This window comes from Vipera ursinii (assembly GCF_947247035.1).
Source record: "Vipera ursinii genome assembly, chromosome: 3".
Taxonomy (NCBI): Eukaryota; Metazoa; Chordata; class Lepidosauria; order Squamata; family Viperidae; genus Vipera; species Vipera ursinii.
Window position 1 is genome coordinate 115967949 of NC_139516.1, and position 19443 is coordinate 115987391.

A 19443-nucleotide genomic window follows, 5' to 3' on the forward strand; every position below is an offset into this window, starting at 1 on the left:
ACTCTTTTTTTGGATTGTTCTCCTGTTACACAAGAGACAGGAAGGCCACAGCTTCTTACAAAATTTGTTAGTTTGGTGATCCAGGAGATTTGTGATTGTAGTTTTATTTGCTCTAGTAGGCATAATTTGGGGAGTCTATCAGTCTCCATTTCATTAACTTTGCACCAGTAGTTATAAGCTCTAATTTTAGATAATTCCTGAATTGTATGAATTCCCAATTCAGCTCTAACTGCTGCAGCAGATGTTCTTGGATCTACACCCAAAATACATCTCAAATGCTGAGACTGTGTTTGTTCTAGGACTGTGGTTGAGTAAAGACCCCAAATTTCGCTCCATACAAGAGCATTGTGGTAACCTTAGCCTTATAAACCTTGATTAATGGTGCTAGGGACCCTGGTTAACTATGGTTCTTTAGTTTGAGCAATAAATTCAAATGGGCTTTTGCTCTAAATGTACTCCATTGATGATGACAGGTCCAAGATCCAGTCTTGGAAAAAGTTACGCCCAAATATTGGTTCACCATCTAATTGCCACTTATGTTTCTGATGGTTTCTTCCAAACACAATTATTTTTTATTTAGATTTGCTAATGATTAGGGAGTTATCCTGGCAATAAGAGCTGAATCTTCTTAATAGCCTACATAATCCTACTTGTGAGTATGATAATAATATCATATCATCAGCATAAAGCAAGCTGTTACAGTAAGTATTTAGGATCATTGGCATATGTACCATGGTATCCTTCATTAACCCTGGCAAGTCATTGATGTATAAATTAAATAATAATGGGGCCAGGATACACCCTTGCCTTATCTCTTTATTTGTGTAAATCCTGTTAGTCAGGGCCCCATTAACCCCATATCGCACCCTCAAACAGGTACTTGTGTAAAAGGCTTTAATCAAAGCCAGGAGCCTAGGTTCTATTTTAAGAGATGTCAATTTACTCCACAGTACTTCTCTATTTACCATATCAAATGCTGCTGTAAGGTCTATGAAAGCAGCAAACAGGGGTCTCCTCTTATAGGCATATTTGGCAATTAGATGGTTCTAGACAAAGCAGTTATCAATAGTAGATCTGTTTTGTCTAAAACCTGCTTGTTCTTCTGTGAGGATGTTGTTTTCCTCTACCCAGATTTCAATTCTGTTCAAAAGGTACCTAGCATATATTTTTACTACAATGTCAATCAGGCTGATGGGCCTATAATTACTAGGATCCTTTTTATTCCCTTTTTTATATATGGGGACAACTATTGCCATCTTCCACTCATCTGGTATATGGCAGGTGTTATTTATGTGTGTAAAAAGATCTGCTAATACAGGGCCCCACCATTTGGGAAATTTCTTAAATAATTCTGCTGGTAAAAAATCCTCACCTGGGGCTTTATTTCTCTTTAAGCTTTTAATGATGGACTGTATCTTCTTTTCTGAGACTGGTGGCTAAGGGGGGGAGTTCTAGGGTTTACTAAATCACTGTTTAAAAATAATTTCTTTACCGGTTTGGTGGGGGCAAACAAGCACTGATAATAATTCTCCCAGTCCTCAGCAGAGATTGGTATGTCAAACGCAAATCTCCGTTCCTTCAGGATACCTGCTACAGAGTGCCAAAATAATACTGAGTTATGACTTCTGGCAGCCAACTCAAGTTCTGACCAGATTGAAATGGCAAAACTTTTTTTCTTTAATGTTATAGGTTTTTTTTTTATATTCCCTTCTTGTGTTCTCATGGCTGCCTTCAATTTCTTTTTCAGTTGCTGGCAATCAGGATCAAACCAGCGAGGTCTACCCACTCAGGCTCTTTTTGTAGCAGGTTTAGCTGTTAGGTGTTTCTTCAGTATGTTACAAAGATTGGAGAATGCATTGAAGGCTGACATCCAGTCAGTAATAGGTGACTGGATTGTTCTAGCCCACTTAGTAGCATTCTCTGTTTTAAGGCATTCTAATATTGCCTTAGTATCAACTTTGGCCCAAATTAACCTTTTATTTTGGGTCACCTCTATCTTTTTGGTGAGCCATCTGTCAGCCATGTTATATGGTCTTAAATCTGAGCGGCCTTGCAATGTCACACTTACAGGCTGATGGTCGCTATTGTCACTAAGGTGTACTGTGACCTCTGAAAAGAGGTCAGCCTTATCTCTAGACACACAAAAGATATCCAGTACACTACTTGAATTGGCTGAGTGGTATGTATAAGGGTATGTGTAATTCTTGTCCTTACCTCCCAAAATTTGGAGGTTACCCTTAAAAATTAAGGAGACTAGGAGCAGGCCAGCAGCATTACTTTTACAGTCTCTCGAGAGCCACTGAGGATGGTTATCAAAGAACTCCCCTGGGATTCACTTCTTCTGGGCAAGCTCATACAGAGAGGGACCCAGTCTAGCGTTCAGATATCCTAATAATACCACTACGGACTGAGGGTACAGTATAGATATATCTTCTAGGATAACTTCCAAGCCCATCCAATATTCGAAATTATAGTGCTGGGATGTGCTTGGAGGAATATACACATTTACCAATATTAACTCAAACTGGTCATATTCAAATTTGACAGCTAGACAGTATGGATACTTATCTTTGTTATATAATTTCTCTCCCTGCCATTGCAACTCTTGCTTTATAAGAATGCATAGCCCACCAGAGGGTTTCCCTTTGTTCTTTGTTTTTTGGGCTGGGAAGGCCCATCCCTGAAAGCCTGGCAGTTGTACTGGTTTGTCCACTTCAGTTAGCCAGGTTTCTTAAAAGGCTATTACATCAAATCTAGAGAGGAAGCTCATTAGTCCACTATCAACCATCCCTTTCCAGCCAGCTATGTTCCAGGTCATTAACTGTATGGGGTTCTCAGAGGCAAGGTGGTCTGGCTTGGTTGATTGGCTAGATGGTAAAAATGCCATATGTCAACTTGACATTGGAGCCGGGTCAATATCATCTATGCTTCCCATATAAACACAGTTGTTGTGAGGTTCAATATGTCTCCTCATGGGTTGCAGAACTTGTTGTTGCACCTCTATATCTCGATTTCCAGTGTGCCTCTGCTCTTGCTCCAAGAATGATTTTTTTTCCAATGGGCAGGTACTCTAGCTTAAGTCTATAAATGTAAATTTATGTCCATTTTTGGAGGGGCATAGCTGAGGATTCATCTTGTGGAAAGATGTTGTGGGAACTTCTAAATCAAATGAGGATGGAAGCTGGATTATATCCTTAGTGTTTGTCAGCTTAGGGGGCACTGTGTGATGAAGCCCTTTGTCTTTCAGTTGTTTCTCAGAGGCTGGGTCAGTCAGTGCAGTTACCCCTCTGTCAGCCTATGTGACAGTACCCTTTTTACTGTTGAGGTAAAGGCAGATTGTTGATTAAATGTATTGTAACAAAGTTACGTGGTTAGTGGAGCCAAATTAAATAGAGGCTTTGCTGTAGATTGAGTTGTTGTCAGTGCCTCTTTTAGGTCATCCAATCTTTGAATGATGTTAACTTGCTCAGGTTCTGGCAATGCACTGAATAGGTCAATCAACATCTCTTCTGGCACATCCTCAGCAGTTCCTGCAGCTGTGGGTAACACAGTTTGTATATTGCTTCTTTGCTTTCTCAGGGTCAGTTCAGTTGCAGCAGCCTCAGGCTTAGCAGTGTGAGGGCTGTTGCAGCCTGGATTTAAAGTGACAGTTCCCTCTTGGTGACGCTGTTTCAGGAGTGGGCACACTTTTTCTGAGCAAAAGACCCTTATTGGAAATATTGAGAAGGTGCTCAGAAAGGGCTTCATTCTGAAGTGCATGGAGGGAATTGTGGGCTGCTTGAATGATAGGAGAATTCTCATACATTGCGTTCTTGATGGCAGCCACTTTGCATGTACTAGATCTATCAGAGTGAATTCACAGCAGAGCAGCTGGCTCAGGGACAGCCTAATAGCTTCTCTATTACTCCAACACCCTCTATTTACTCTCTTGTCACAAATTTGCAAAGTAACCTGGTTAGTTTGCAGACTGTAGTTATATTGGTCATCTCTTAGGCCTTTACCTGATTGAGTGTTTTCTCTATGTGTGTTCAATTTTTTGGAAGGAAAACAAGGTTCTTCTCTAGTTTCATTTTCTGAGTTAGCCATCCCATGTCTATCTATGGTTATCCTCCCAAATCCTTCTACAATATTTGGGTGGCTCCTAACAAACTTTGTGAAAGATTCTTTCAGGCAGTCAACCTTATTTATGACAATTGACAAAAGATCATATATTGCATTTACAGTTTGAGCTGTAAGCAAACATTGTGTGGAGAGGAAGTCTGTCACATTTTCTCCCTTTAAATTTGTAATGGTTTGTATGGAAAATATTCAGATCTTGCCATGCCTTTCTGCTTTCACTGTCTCTCAATAAAAGTTCCTTTTGAAACAATGCCAGTTTCAAGAGTTCTGCTTCCTTGGGACTACTAGCTGTGGCAGGACCTTATGTTAGGCAAGATCTGAAAAGTGGTCAACGCAGAGGGATCACAGCCCTACTGTGGGGACCGTGCTCACAATGTCCCACCAAAAAAGAAGTTGAGAGTTTGGAAAAAATTCAGAGAAGAGCAACTAAGATGATCAAAGGCCTGGAGGCTAAAACATATGAACGGCTGCAGTTGTTATGTACTGGGCTTTTGGAATATCACCACATGCATTGCTGGAGAACTAACAGTTCTCCAGCAACCCAGACAGGACGTCTCCGGTCCTGCCATTGGTCAACTTTGGATGGCAAGTATAGCTTCAATCTGATTGGTTAATACCATAGGGCCTGGCTATATATTGAAGCAGGGTGACTCCAATCTCTCAGTACAGTTTCTGCTTAAATAAAGTATGAGTTTGTCTGTACTCATCTGCATGTTCTCGTTCCTGCTCATCAGAGCCCACGACATAATAGTGGCGATGAAGGTGGGATCCTGCTCCTCTTCCTGAGGGCTGAAGTCATGAGGGGATGGCATTACTCACTGGAGGGAAGAGGCATCCTCCCCCCCTCTAGCCGGCTAGTAAACTATGCTAGCAGCCGCATGCTCAGAGGAAGCGTTCCCTGAGACTAGAAGCAGGATTCAACAGCAGCGCAGGAATTGAGGAAAAATGCCAAACGTCAGCAAACTCAGAGAATTTGACATTAAACACCCAGAAGATTGCCCGTCTTACCTCTCAGAGGTAGAAAATTACCTATGAGCTAACCAGATAGCAGAGGAAGGCCTTAAAGCTGCAACGTTGCTGTGTGTATGTGGGACAGCAACTTTCAATCTAGCTGAGAACCTCTTCGCGCCAACGCCCATCAAAGCAGTATCTTTTGCTGACCTGAAGAAGAAGCTGACCGGGCATTTCCAGCCAAAAATGTCGAAGATGGCCTGGCGGTTTACATTCGACCAACGAGTGCAGCTTCCCGGTGAGACAGCATCCGAGTTTATCGTGGGCCTAAGGCAGGCCACACGTCTCTGTAAATTTTTGAATTTAGAGGAGCGCCTGAGAGACCAACTCGTCTGTGGACTGAGAGACAGAACCTTGCAGCAGAGATTATTTGCCAGACCAAATCTCACATTTGCCGAAGCACAAGATGAGGTCATGGCTGACAAAGCAGCTGGAGGTGCAATACAAATGGTACAGCCCACCAAAGCCCCAAAGACAGTAGATTCCATCCACCATGAAGTCGCCATTTGCGGCGGAGAATCGTCAGAAGAAGAGGAACCCGAAATCAACAAACTCCAGAGACAGTCAAGCACACAAAACTGTGGAAATCAACAAAGAGAGAACAATTACAAGGCAGTTCTCTTACCTAGATGTAAAGGGTGTGGAGGCAACCGCTCCCTCGCAAACTGCAGATTCCGTTCGGCCATGTGTAGAGCTTGCAGTAGGACTGGGCACATTGCGGTGGTATGCAGAGCTCGCCAGAGAGACAGGCCACCTAAGCACCAGTCAGAGGAATCGACTAGGAAAGGTACTGGGGCCCTGGGTCCAGTCAGTGTGGGGTTCTTCAGGAGCTGGAGAAGCATTTGTCACACCGGGGCTTATCATCCCCTTAAGCCTAAACTTAAGCTCTCAGTAGAGCTACAAGGAATTCCATGCAAAATGGAATTGGACTCCGGCTCGGTGGTCTCAATTATCTCACACAACACATTCAACCTTGTATGCAGACGCAGCAGACAGTGGGCCACATTAAGACCGTCAGACATTATTTTAACAGATTTTCAGAATGCTCAGGTTAAAGTTAGCCCAAAATCAAAAGCAGAGCTGCAAGCATTTTTGGGCCTCCTGAAGTTTCCTGAGTTTTCCCGTGTGAATTGATAGGTTAAAGTGTTGGAAGCAAAACCCCACCCCAAAGTTCATCTGGTCGGTTCATCTTGGCCAATCCCCAGGTGTTAAGTCCATCATGGGAAAGGGGAGATAACATCAGGCCAGCTCTGGTTGTAACAGTGATGTTTAGGTGGCTCTTCACACCTTCTCCTGAGAGTGTAGAGAGAGAAGAGAATGGAATCTGGGTCAGGGAAAAATAGGACCTGTAGGAAATATAGGAGATGCAGGCAAACAAAAAATATATGGGTTCTGACATCCTGCCCCCCCTAAAAATAGGAGAGATCCACCAGGGGCTCGTCCTGGGAGTTGTCGTCTGATGAGTTGGAGGATCCTGCAGTGTAGGCCAGAGTTCCCTTCCCGTGTTGGGCTTCAATGCCTTTCATGGCTGGCTCTCACAGTTTGGTTGGTGACTTCCCCAATTTTCCGGCTGGTGCTCAATCTGCCTTCTCCTGGGGATTCTTCGAGCGGCATTCTGCAGTGCAATGTCCCTCCTTCCTGCATTTGAAGCAACCGGTGGTCTTCTAGGCAGTGGGTTGTGGCTTCACTGGGTCTCATGATGGTTCAGATGGTGATTGGCTCCATGGCGTCCCTCTGCGATGTGTCTTGAGCAGGTCAATTTTGGCTTCTTCCACCAGGTCATACCAGTCGTGCAGGCTGTGTAGGTCTCCCCAAGGAAGACAGGCTTCATAGAGGTCGTAATTCAGGCTGTCCATAAAATGGCTGAGCAGGATGTCCTCGGGCCAATTCAACTTGCTTGTGACAGCTCAGAACTCCTGGGTGTATTCAGCTACTGGGCACTTGCCTTGCTTCATGGTCTTCATTCTCTTGTGGGCTTTCCAGTCTGCCAATGGGTCCTCGAAACATCATCTAAGGGAGAAATGAACTGGTTGAAATTCTGCAGCTGCAGAGCATCAGAGTCATGTAGGTCCACCACCCAGTAAGCTGCTATGCCGTCCAGGGCCACCTGCACAATGTAAATCCGGGCCTTATTGGTTGGGATGTCCTGGCCATATTCCTCCATGTAGCTGAGTACTTGAGTCAGGAAAAAACCCAGGCGTCGTGATTCTCCCCAGAATTTCACATCCAGTGGTGAGAATTTTTGGATAGATCAGTGTCTTCATCATCAGTGATGTCTCCCATCTCAATCGGGAGCTGCGGGCCGGCGGGGAGTGGGAAATGCCAAAGTGATGGCTGCTGTCTCGGCGGCCTCAGTGGAGGTCCCCAGGATCTCAGCTTTAGACTCCCCCTCGGTGTCTCTTTTGCTGCTACCCAAGGTAATGGTGTCGCCACGGGGTTCAGGTTTCTCATCCTTAAGGGTACCGAGGCTTGTTTTCATCAGATCAATAGCTTTCTTCAAGATCCAGCTCAAGTGCTCTGCACGATCTCCTTCATCTTCACTAAGGTGAAGAGATCTTTCCATTTCTTGCTTCTACCCGGGTTGGTGGCTGCCTTGTCTCAGGGTTACCTTTCTTGACCTCTTTTCCCACTCGTTTCTTTCCAATGCCCATCTACCACCGAGGTTTGTGTCTGCATGTCTCCACCACTTCTTCCTCCGATGTGTAGGATGTCTCAGATTGTTACAGCTGGCAGGATTCTGACCGGAGGGAGGGCTCCCCATTTGCAGTGGGTTCTTCTTTCCCTGCACCATTGTCTGACATCGTGAATTTTGCAAAGTCCCCCGGTAAGGGTCTTCCTTCTGGGTTGACTATTACTGCAGATCCTGTCTAATGTCAGGGCCCACTTCAAAACCTCATCCCAAAAAAGCAGAACTCATGGAAGCAAACTCTTCCAAAAGGAACTTTTATTAGGAGAAGCTGATAGCAGGCTGATAGCACCATAACAGGTGTCATGGTTCTGATTAATGAGACAGATCAAAGAATATTCAGGCATTGTTTTTCTAAAAAGTCTATAATAATGAGAACGAAGCATCAGCACTCATGGATGGATGCCAGAATCTGAATTCTCCTCCCCTGAACACATCGGATCATACACAATTCCCTCCCTTAATTGCACATCATTAATCACATTCTCCAATTAGTTTAACATGCCAAGTTTCACTTCCTTATCTTGTTTAAAACAACCAGGTTAGCCTTCATTTTAATCAGAGGAAACAGTTTAAAGAAAAAGGCTGCCTCTTATATTGTCAGAGCAAAAACATCCAATGTTTGCAGCGTTGACAACAGGATCTGGTTTTCCTGTGCAAATCGATAGGTTAAAGTGTCGCAAGCAAAAATTCTTAAGCTGTGGACCATTTGACTTAGAATAGTGATGCTCTCCCCTCCTTAGGAAGATTTCAGACAGGGACTGGATGGCCAGTTGGCCACTTGTTGAACGTGGTTTAATGCATTCCTGTTGTAAACAGGCAGTTGGGCTAATTAACCTACAGAGTTCTCCTTTGAACTCATACTTTCTATGATGCTTTGGCCAAAGAGTAGGGCTCTGAGGGATATGGATTCAAAGGGCAAAATCAAATTCAGAGGGCATGCATGTGTGTATTTAGTTGTTTACAAGCTGCAGACACAGCCAAGTCCCCCCACCTCACCCAAAAAGCCATAGAAGGGGAGCACAAGGATCTGTCAGAAGGACTTCAAATTAATTGATGGACTGATTAAAATTAAACACTTGTGGGAAGTCAGCCCCCCTCCAGAGAAATAAATATTTTGGGGAATATTAAAAGGCACAATATTATATTTCCCCAAAGAATCTTAAAGGCAGAAACACCCCCCCCACACACCCACTATGTATTAATTTATTACGGGCATTGTAGTTTAATTACTTTTCACTTTTTGTATCCTGGTTTTTATTATGTATTGCCCTGTTCACCGCCCTGAGTCCTTCGGGAGAAGGGCGGTATACAAATTAAATTATTAAATTAAATTAAATTAAATTAAGTCTCTCTATGCCAAACAGAAACCAGGTCTGCAGAAATGCAGATGTGATAATCTTGTCAGAAAGATTGGAGCCAGGAAGCTTGGATTAGAAAGACAAAGATCCGTAGAATCAACAATCTCTCACACCAAAAAAATCTAACACAGGACATAGCCATCAGCCACACCCCCAGGGAATCAGGATATGACCTTTGGGATATAATAGTATTAACCCACCACCATCAGAATACCAGAAAGGCACACTCAGACTCAGATCAAAGTTCATGCCACAGGAACTACTCCTAACAAAATCTCAAGAAGGTATAAAAACTCGCCACTCCCCACTACACGTGGTCAGCTTTCCCAGATTCATCTTTCTGTATGGCTCTCCTCTTCAGTAAACTACAACCTTCTTTCTAAAGCAGTCTCCATTTTGATTATTCACGGCTTGGACTGGGTTGGGAGTGGGAGGCACCGTTCTACGGTGGTTCTTCTCCTACCTCTCGGGCCGCTCGCAGACGGTGTTGACAGGAGGGCAGAGGTCAACCCCTAGGCCCCTTAGTTGTGGGGTGCCTCAGGGGTCGGTACTCTCGCCCCTCCTGTTCAACATCTATATGAAGCCACTGGGTGAGATCATCCGTGGTTTTGGGGTGAGGTATCATCAATATGCCGATGATACCCAGCTCTTTATCTCCACCCTGAACCAAGCCAGTGATGTCCTCGATGTGATGTCCCATTGCAGAAATGCAGATGTGATAATCTTGTCAGCAAGATTGGAGCAAGGAAGCTTGGATTAGAAAGACAAAGATCCCTAGAATCAACAATCCCTCACACCAAAAAAATCCAACACAGGACATAGCCATCAGTCACATAGCCATAAGGGAAGCAGGATATGACCTTTGGGACATAATAGGATTAACCCACCATCATCAGAATATCAGAAAAGCACACTCAAACTCAGGTCAACGTTCATGCCAGAAGAAAAAACTCTAAACAAAAATGCAAGAAGGTATAAAAACCAAAGACTCCCTACTTCATGTGGTCAATGTCAATGCTGCTAACGTCGGATGTTTTTGCATTGACAATAGATAGAAATGTAGCCATTTTTTCCGTTTCAGTTTTAGAGTTAGATGATGCTGGAAGGGGGGAACCATGACATTAAGCCAAAAACTCAATTTTTTTCTTAACTACCTTGGGGTCCCAAGCCCCAGTCACTGTCCCTAGAATCGAGGAATAAGCCTACAAAGATTCAGGGAAGATCTCAGCATGGAGAAAGACAAGACACGTGAAACCAGCACACCGGCAGTGGCTGCTACCCCAAAGTGGGGAGCAACAGCCAGCAAGCTGGTGGAGAAGGATCTTTTTCAGGCCTCCCAGCTGGGAGCAAAGCCCAAGCTGCAAGGACAGCTGATCTGGTTGTCGGAATGGACCCTACCCAGCAAAGACTCCAGACATCTCGAGACGGCCTTGCCACCCTCAAGTGCTTCAAAGGCAGGAGAGGTGGAGCTGCTAGGAAGGGATTCCTGCACATCGCATTTCCCAGACTGGTGGAGAACCACAAAATTGTTTACCCCTGAGAACTCAGGTGAGTGGAAGTACCTGGCTGCAGCCTGTAGTCAGTCAGTGGAGAAGTTGGTGGAAAGATTTGAGGAGCTAGAGATGAGAAGTGGAGAGCAACCTTCCCATTCCCCATACGCTAGCGATTATGATAATCAGCGAGGCAGCCACCAATTCCTGACAAGGGGAAACCCCAGTCCCACCTGTGTAGACCAGGCAGCCTCGCCACCCTCGAAACCATCTACCAGGGCCTCCAGTCCCATGGAGAGAGATAGCTCCAATTGTCGCCCCTCCAAAACCCCAGATCACTGCTGACGAGATAAGAGCCCAAGCCTTTGCTGGCATAGTTAATCCCCAGATCGACACACTTACCGACCACCCACATAGCAATGGGGGATGCCGCAGCCCCCAAATATGCAGCAGCAGATGGGGACTTTGGAATAACCAGGAGTGATGCAGCCGCCAACAGGTCAGCAACTGCTGGAAGTACAGCAGCAGCAGTGGGGATGGCCACTGCCCCTGAATGTACAGCAACCGCTGAGGGGCCCGCAACCAATGGGGATCCAGCAACAACCCCCTACAGGACTGCAGGGGGGTGTACATCACTGGGGATGCCATAACCCCCCACAACCCATCAGCAGTGGGGATGGCAGCAGCCCCCACCAATGCAGCAACCATTGGGAGGCCTACAGCAACTGGGGGGGGCACCACAGCCATCGCTTAGACTGGTGGGAGTCATACAGAAATTGGGGATGCTACAGCTGCCAGCAATGCAGCAACAGCCATGGGGGTGGCAACAGCCCCTGAGAGTGCAGCAACTTTTGGGAGGCTTGCAGCTACTAGGGATGTAGCAACTGCCTTGGGAGGGGGCAGTAACATCTGGGGGTGCAACAGCCACAGTGGGGAGGTCAGCAAACATTGATGGCGTCACCTCTCAGGGCAGCCTTTGATGGGGACCCCGAGAAGCTGATCTTCTTCCTCAACCAGGTGCACTCTCACTTGAAGCATTGTGTCTATTTCTATCTGAACCCAGCCGCTATGGTTGACATCATTGCATCCAGCTTGGAAGGGGAAGCATTCGAGTGGCTGAACAAATTATATAACAAGCAAGTACCTGAGTTGGAGGACCCCCATCTCTTCCTCCTAGGACTGAGATCAAGGTTCGAGGACCCATCCATTGCCTTCAAAGCGGAGGAACAAGTCCACAAGATAAAGCAAGCCAGCAGGCCTGCACTGGAATGCATATGAGAGTTTTGCAAGCTAGCTGGTCGAATAGTGAGGTGGCCCGAGCAATCCCTAGTCCATCCCTTCAAAGACGGACTAGATGATCACCTCTCCCAGGCCTGTATCTATCAAGCAGGACCTGATCAGCTGCAAGAATGATATCAGGCAGCAGTAAGACTAGACGTTCAGCTCTCCCAGTATAAGAAACCTCCCCCCACCTGAAGCCGAATTGAGGTCAAACGGCAGCCACCCCCCAAAAGAACAACCTCCAACTGCTACAGCTACTGAAAATCCCAGGCCACCTGTAGGTCCACCGATCAAGTGTTTCCAATGTGGACGACAGGAACATCGAGCAGCAAATTGCCCAGTCCCTTACCCTTAGTAGCAGAGTAAACCAAGACCAGCAGCGAGAAAGAAATCTGCCCGGCAGCCAACAAAAGAGAAATCCAACTGGATCACACAGGAACCTGTTGCCCAAGTCACGTCCCCCATGCAGGAGAGTGCTGAGACCCAAGCTGGACCTGCTGCCACACTACCCTCCTACGACAGCTACGACGGAGAAAACTACCCAACGGTGAGTCGACACGTCCCACCTTTCTCACTATCTGCCAAACTCATAATCCCTCAGATAGAAGCACAGTTAGATTTAAAAGTGCTAGTTGACTCTGGTACTCCTGGTGCATTGTTAGCTCGTCATTTGCCATGAAAATGGGCATACACGCAAGGCTGCTCTCCGAACCCATGAGATTTGAGCAAGCCGACTGCTCCCTAATGGGAGGAACTTTAGTCACACAATTTACTGAACCCCTACATTTAGAAATAGGTGAGCACTGGGAGTTCATTCGTTTCCTGGTGGCTCCAAAAATGACTGAGGTTGTAATCCTAGGATTAGTCTGGTTGGACAAATGGAAGCCGTTTATCTGGTGGGAGAAGAGAATGAGGACTGTGAGGTTACCTATAGGACCCCCCTTAATTCAACGGACATTACAGGAGACTTTAGCCCACCCAATGAGCTAGCACACATGGCTGCCTTATCGCAACCAGGCAAGCCACTCATCCCGAGCAAGTACCAGGACCTAGCGGAGGCATTTAGTGAGAAAGAATGCAATGCCCTACCTCCCCACTGACCCAGTGATTACTCCATCGAACTGTTACCGGAAGTCAACCTCCATGACTGAATATGTACGCTATGTGCCACCGTGAAAAGAATTCCAGGGAAACCCCCTGGGTTATTGCAACTGGTGGCAGACTCTTCTCAACCATGGGAAGAAATTGATATGGCTTTTATAGTAGATCTACCTGAAAGTAGAGGAAATACAGTCATCTGGACTGTGATAGTTCTGTTTTTAAAGCAGGCTCACTTCATCACCTGCCAAGGGCTCCCGTCCACCCAATGACTGACCAAAATGTTCTTGAAACACATCTACCAGCTGCATGGCACACCTAAATGAATAACTTCAGACAGAGGGATGCAGTTCACAGCTACATTTTGGAGATGATTTCTTAAACTAATTGGATCATCTCAAGGTCTATCATCTGCTTTTCACCCGTCTACTAAGGAGGCGGCTGAATCCGCGAACTCAATATCTCAGATGCTATGTTAGCTACCAACAAACATACTGAACTGACCTCCTCCCTTTCGCAGAGGTGGCTTACAGTAACTCTGTTCAGAGCACCACCGGCTTCATGCCTTTTAATGTAGCCACAGGAAAAGAGTTCAGCCTGATACCTGAGTACCCCCAGGCGCCCTCCACCTCTCAGACCCTTGATCAATGGGTGAGGGGTTGGGAGGAAGTTTGGAAAACCACGAAAACTGCTTTAAAAAAGGCTTCCGAGACCTATAAAAAGCAGGCAGATTTTAAAAAAGGGCTCCTCAAAGAACATTCCAAGTTGGGGGAAACGTTTATCTGTCAACTAAATATTTACAGCTCAAATCAGCTAATAAGAAACTAGGACCGAAGTTCTTGAGACCTTTTCCCATTGTAAAGATCATTAACCCGGTCACAGTGGAATTAAAACTCCATAAGCTCTTAGGAAAAGGTCATCCTGTTTTCCACTGCAGCCTGTTAAAACTTTATCGGGGTTCCACTTTAAGACCTCCCCTAAGAGGGGCACCCGGACCCCCAGGACAGACTCACTATGAAGTAAAGCATATTCTTGACTAGAATTTTTAAAGGGAAATTGCAGTACTTAGTACAATGGAAGGGATATTCGTTGTCTGAGGCCACTTGGGTAAATTCTGAGCTGACAGACTCATTAATAGGTTCTATAAGAAACACCCTAATAAACCGAAAGGCAATCCCTAACCTGTGCTTTTGTTTACATTACAGGATTTGTCCTTTTTGTAAGGCAGGCTGGATGTCAATGCTGCTAACATTGGATGTTTTGGCATTGATAACAGATGGCAATGTAGCCATTTTTCCCCTTTCCCTTTAGAGTTAGATGCTGCTGCTAGAGGGGATGTGAATGAGAGTCCAACTAAACATAACAAGAGTAAACGTAGTGTGAGAATCAAAGTTATAGAATTTAGAGCTGATAAAGAATTGGTGGGCTGGAGAGCTGGAGAGGAAACCCGTTCTTCAAGCTAATTGGGGAATGTGATTTATGACTGTTAATTGGAGGACAGAATTGCACTGATACTATGTGCCCAGGGGAGGGGAACTCAGTTTTTGGCTTTGATTATGCTACTTGAATAAAAGATCCTTTAAGGTAAACAATTTCTCAAAGTTCTTTTGAAGAGTTTCATCTGTTGGAACCGTGACATTCAGCCTTCCCAGAGCCATCTTTCTGTCTGGCTCTCCTCTTCAATAAACTACAACCTTCTTTCTAAAGCCATCTCCGTTTTTATTATTCCTGGCTTGGACTGGACCCTGATGAAGATCTTTCTTTCAACACACTGAAGAACTGCCAGGTCTTACCTGTATTTCCAAAAAGCAATCAATTTCTTTTTCTCCTGAATCATCATTTAGAGCAAGTGAGTTTTACTTTTTTCTCTTCTTATGCAAGGTATCAATATTTTACGGAAATGCGTTAGGATTCACTTCAATCAAGTGGTCAAAAAGTTGTTTGAAAGGGGATTTTAACACATATTGTATGCCACATATTTTAACTTTTACACCCTCTAGTACTTTTCAATGACTGAAAGGGTGACAAACAATACACTAGTTCATGCATATGAAAGGGAAGAACAGCAATTTTCTCAGGAGCAAGCGTGAAGGATCCTCTAGGCTTGTGTAGGATTATCAAAATGCAAAAGAGAGAAGGAAAAAGCAATGCGGGCTTTGTTCTGAACTGAAGGTAAAGCATTTTGCCTTTCTTACTTTCTAAGCCTAAAGAAATTATGGAGGAGGAGGAGGGAGAACTAGTTGAGCAACTTCGCTAACAAAATATCCTTTAAAATTGCTAGTTTGGCTTCTCTTCAAACAAATCAGAATAAAATAAGCAGCCTTGCCTAGTCATTCCAAGATGGTCTCACAAACTTTACTCTTTGTCAACCATATTTGCTATTATTTATTAACACAAAAGAAACCTGAACTCTTTTCCTGTTTCTCCTTCTTTCAATGTTATTTTGTAACCTTAGTTTAGACCCAAAAAAGAAGCTTTAAGGAACAGATTGTGCTACCTGAATAAGCTTCATCCATTAGACTGAAGGGGACAAAAAAACATGACCAGATCTCTATTTTCCTGTCTTGACTGTCCTATTTGCCCCTTTTCCCAGCCCCACTGCCACAATGCACAGCAAGCATATGGGAACAGGTTAATATAAACAAATGGCAACGAACCTGGGAAGGGTGCAGATGAACAGTCAACCGCAGAGGAAATGAATGTATGTATTCTCTTCTTCGCTTCTTTCACCATAAATGTCTCTCAACAGGAGAAAGCATTTTCCCAAAAACATTATTAAGCAATTGCTCCTCCCATTTTGGCAGAGGCAGGATCTGATTAGATGTTATGGTGCTGGCATTATCAAGTATCTTTGGCAAGCTATTTGTATATGAAGAAATAGTTGATTAATTATTATCCTTTGCATACCTGAATGTGAGTTAAAATTCATGTTTCAAAATTCTGCAGCCTGTGAAATGTGGGAAAGCTGTAAGAGCAGCACAGCAGTCCAGCAGGATGTTTAACTCAGTTGCTTAATATGGCTGATGTTGGGAATTTAGCTGCAAAAAGTTGATAGTCTGAATATTCATATATACATGCCAGACCAGGGGTAGGCAACCTTGGCTCTTTTATGACTCGTGGACTTCAACTCCCAGAATTCTGAGCCAGCCAATTCTGGGAGTTGAAGTCCACGAGTCATAAAAGAGCCAAGGTTGCCTACCCCTGTGCTAGACTAATTGATGAAATAGATCCTTTAACAATGCATCAACAGGTACAAAAATGGACAGATAGAAATGCCTGGAAAGACTTTATTACCTAAATAAAAAAGCAATTGTGATTGCCAAAACTCCAACAGTGACAATGGGAACATAAGATTATACAAGTAGTCCTCAACTTATTACCTTAATTGAGCCTGGAATTTTGGTCATAAGTCATTATGGTCAGTGACACCCCCATGTGGTTGCTTCACTCAGTGACCATCATCCCAACTCTTCCTGTTGCAGTAATTCAGCGACCATATACATCATTAAGCAACTGCATGGAGGAGGTTTTGGAAGACCTGGCACCCACTGGTACACAGAAACCTGGGCCAGAAGGCCTCTTCCAATTAGACACAGTGACACATGGGCCTTCTGCCTTCTCCCCCATTCCCAAGAGGCCTGGCATTTTCTTCATCCCCCACCCACTCCTGGAAGACCTCAGCCAGCTAGGTCCAACAGCACATAGGCCTTTTAAAAAAAAAACCCATCTCCACTTTTGAGAAGCCTGGCCTTCTACTTCCCCCACCCACCCACTGAAGGCCTCAGCTGCCAGAAGGCCTTGGGCCTTGAGAAGTCTGGCCTTCTCCTGTAAGATGAGAGGAAATTTGTCTAATTTTTATTAGTTTATTAATCATTACTTTTGTACGCTATGAATTAATTTTAGCCAGAATTATTGTGCCTTTGCCTACAAAAGGGACGCGGTGGCTCAGTGAGTTAGGATGCTGAGCTTGCCGATCAGAAGGTCAGCAGTTTGGCAGGTTGAATCCCGAGTGCCGCGTAGCAGAGTGAGTGCCTGTTACTCATCCCAGCTTCTGCCAACCTAGCAGTTCGAAAGCATGTAAAAATGCAAGTAGAAAAATAGGGACCGCTGCGATGGGAAGGTAACAGCGTTCCGTGCGCCTTTGGCGTCTAGTCATGCCAGCCACATGACCACGGAGACGTCCTCGGACAAGCGCTGGCTCTTCGGCCTTTTTCCTCCCCTCTCCCTGCTGGCCTTCTCCTTCCTCCTGCCCCCCCCCCCACTGCTCCCTCTCTGTCCCACCATGCCTGTGTCCACATAGCTTTCTCTTTACCTGCAGTGCTGAAAGGTGCGACTCAGCTAGAAATCTAGCACAGGCAATCTTCCTCAAGCCTAGAGAAGCAATTTTTCTCAAGGCTGGCCAGGAACAGGAACTCGATGGCTTTCACCTCTGACATCAGTCTGTAGGTTGTGCTCTCAGAAATAAACCTCACCTCTGGTTCAAGCACTTGCCTGTGCATTTTATTCCCAGCTTGGAAATGAGGTAAGATTTCCTTCATGAGAGTATTTTGAGATATATCCATAAAAACAAATCTGTAGGCTTACAAATAGTAAAGTTCCTCCTAGCTTTCTTCTCAATGGAGTTCTGATATAACAGCTGGTGTAGTTCTCCATTTACAGCCATTCATTCAGCAGCCATTCAAAATTACTACTATGCTGAATGAAGGGACTAATGATCCCTGCCTGAAGATCCAACTGCTGCACCATCCCTGCAGTCACATGATCAAAATTTGGGTGCTTGGTGACTATCCTTACAACTATAGGAGTGCAGCAATTCCCAGATACACTGACCCTGGGCTGAGAGGCCTTGACCAGCTATGCCTAGCAGCAGAGGGAACCCCGACGCCTTCCCAAGAAGCCTGGCCTTCTCCCTTCCTCCTACTGCTGGAAGGCCTACATTGATTAGCCCCCCCCCCCAGGCAAAAACCTGCCACACACCAGAAGACCTGGGCCAACTGGACCAGCAGTGAAGAGGCCTTCAACTTCTCCACCATCACTCTTGTGAAGCCTAACCCTCTCCCCACCGCCGCCACCATTGTGTCAGATAATGAGTTTCAAATGAATTAATTTGCAATTAAGAGAGCTTAAAACAGAACCGTGAGAAGACATGCTAGCTTGTGAAGCAAATACACTGTATATATTTTAATCTCATGAGCCTAGCTTGAAGCTTGAGAATTGTATATAGCAAGGTCTCTGCTACGCTGAAAATTGGTCTTAACCAGAATTTACTGATATGATAGCAACTTTAGAGACAACCCCTAGGTGTATGTGCAATGTCGCGTGGTTGAACGGAGAGACGGACACTTGAGCTGGGTATTGATTCTTTATTAAGGCAGAAAATGAAGCTGGAGCAAAGGGGTTACCTGGCGTCTCTTTATACCTGCCCAGGTGAATGGTGACCAGTAGATTTAAACCTGGGCTTCCCGCCAGTGCAGGTGGCCAATGGATTTAAACCCTGGCTTCCCGCCAGAGCTGACCATGCCCTGGGGCTGTCAACGACTCGCTCTATTCAGGCTTTCCCGCCAAAGCGGTTATAGCCTGGAGCTGTCCAGCCCCCTGCTGTGCTGACATCTCCGTGTATGCTTTAAAGGCATACACTACACCCCTTCCCCCATAGTGAGGAATTACCCTCTGTCATTCTGTCTCCATAACTCTATACACTTATTTACACTATACACAAAACATATACAAGAGTGTACAATTGTTATTCTTCAGTTGCTCCTCCACCCCCCTAAGAACGCACATAGTCCTCAAGGTAGCTTGGAGCCTTGTGTGGCCTGCTTGATCTTCTTGGGACTGGTTCACCTGGTGGTGTGCTGCTATGTCTAGGCTCTCTCCCTTGTTGTGAATGTTGTGGTGGATTGTGGTGTGTGTGTGTGTGTGTGTTGCGTTGCCCAGGTTTTGTGTTCTGCTGGGTTCTGGTGACTGCCTGGTTTCTCTGTCAGTCTCCTGCCTGGGGTGGGGTTGCCACTGTGCCCCTCTGGTAACCCTCCTGGGTGTTTGCATTTGTGTTTGTGTTGGCTCTTCCTCCTCCGCCCCCAGTGTGTCCTCCATAACCCTTTCAGGAGCCGTTTTCCTCAGCTGATCCAGGTGCCTTTTCCAAAGGAGTCCCCCCTCCACCCTTACTCTGTAGGAAAGGGGTCCTGTTTGCTCTAATATCTCCCCTGGCACCCATGGATGACTTGTGCTATAGTTCCTCACCCAGACGGGGTCTCCTGTGTTGAAGCTTGTTTTGATGTTGGGGGTCCCGGCGTCTGCTGCTACCCTGTCTGGGTGAAGCCTGTCCAAAGTTGTTATGAGGCGTCTGCCCCATCTGAGTTCCGCTGGGCTTTTGCCTGTGGCGGTGCAGGGTGTTGCA

The 19443-nt window shown here is 45.4% G+C and overlaps 1 protein-coding gene across 1 annotated transcript in view; it reads right to left on the minus strand.

Annotated features, from left to right (window-relative positions):
* LOC310637966 (flavin-containing monooxygenase 5-like) overlaps positions 1-15779 on the minus strand; it is a 60518-nt gene extending 44739 nt beyond the window's left edge. Inside the window, exon 1 of the mRNA XM_083358602.1 lies at positions 15704-15779. The gene's annotated coding sequence lies outside the window, so the exon portion shown is untranslated. The remainder of the gene's footprint in view (positions 1-15703) is intronic.
* Between the last annotated feature and the right edge of the window lie 3664 nt (positions 15780-19443).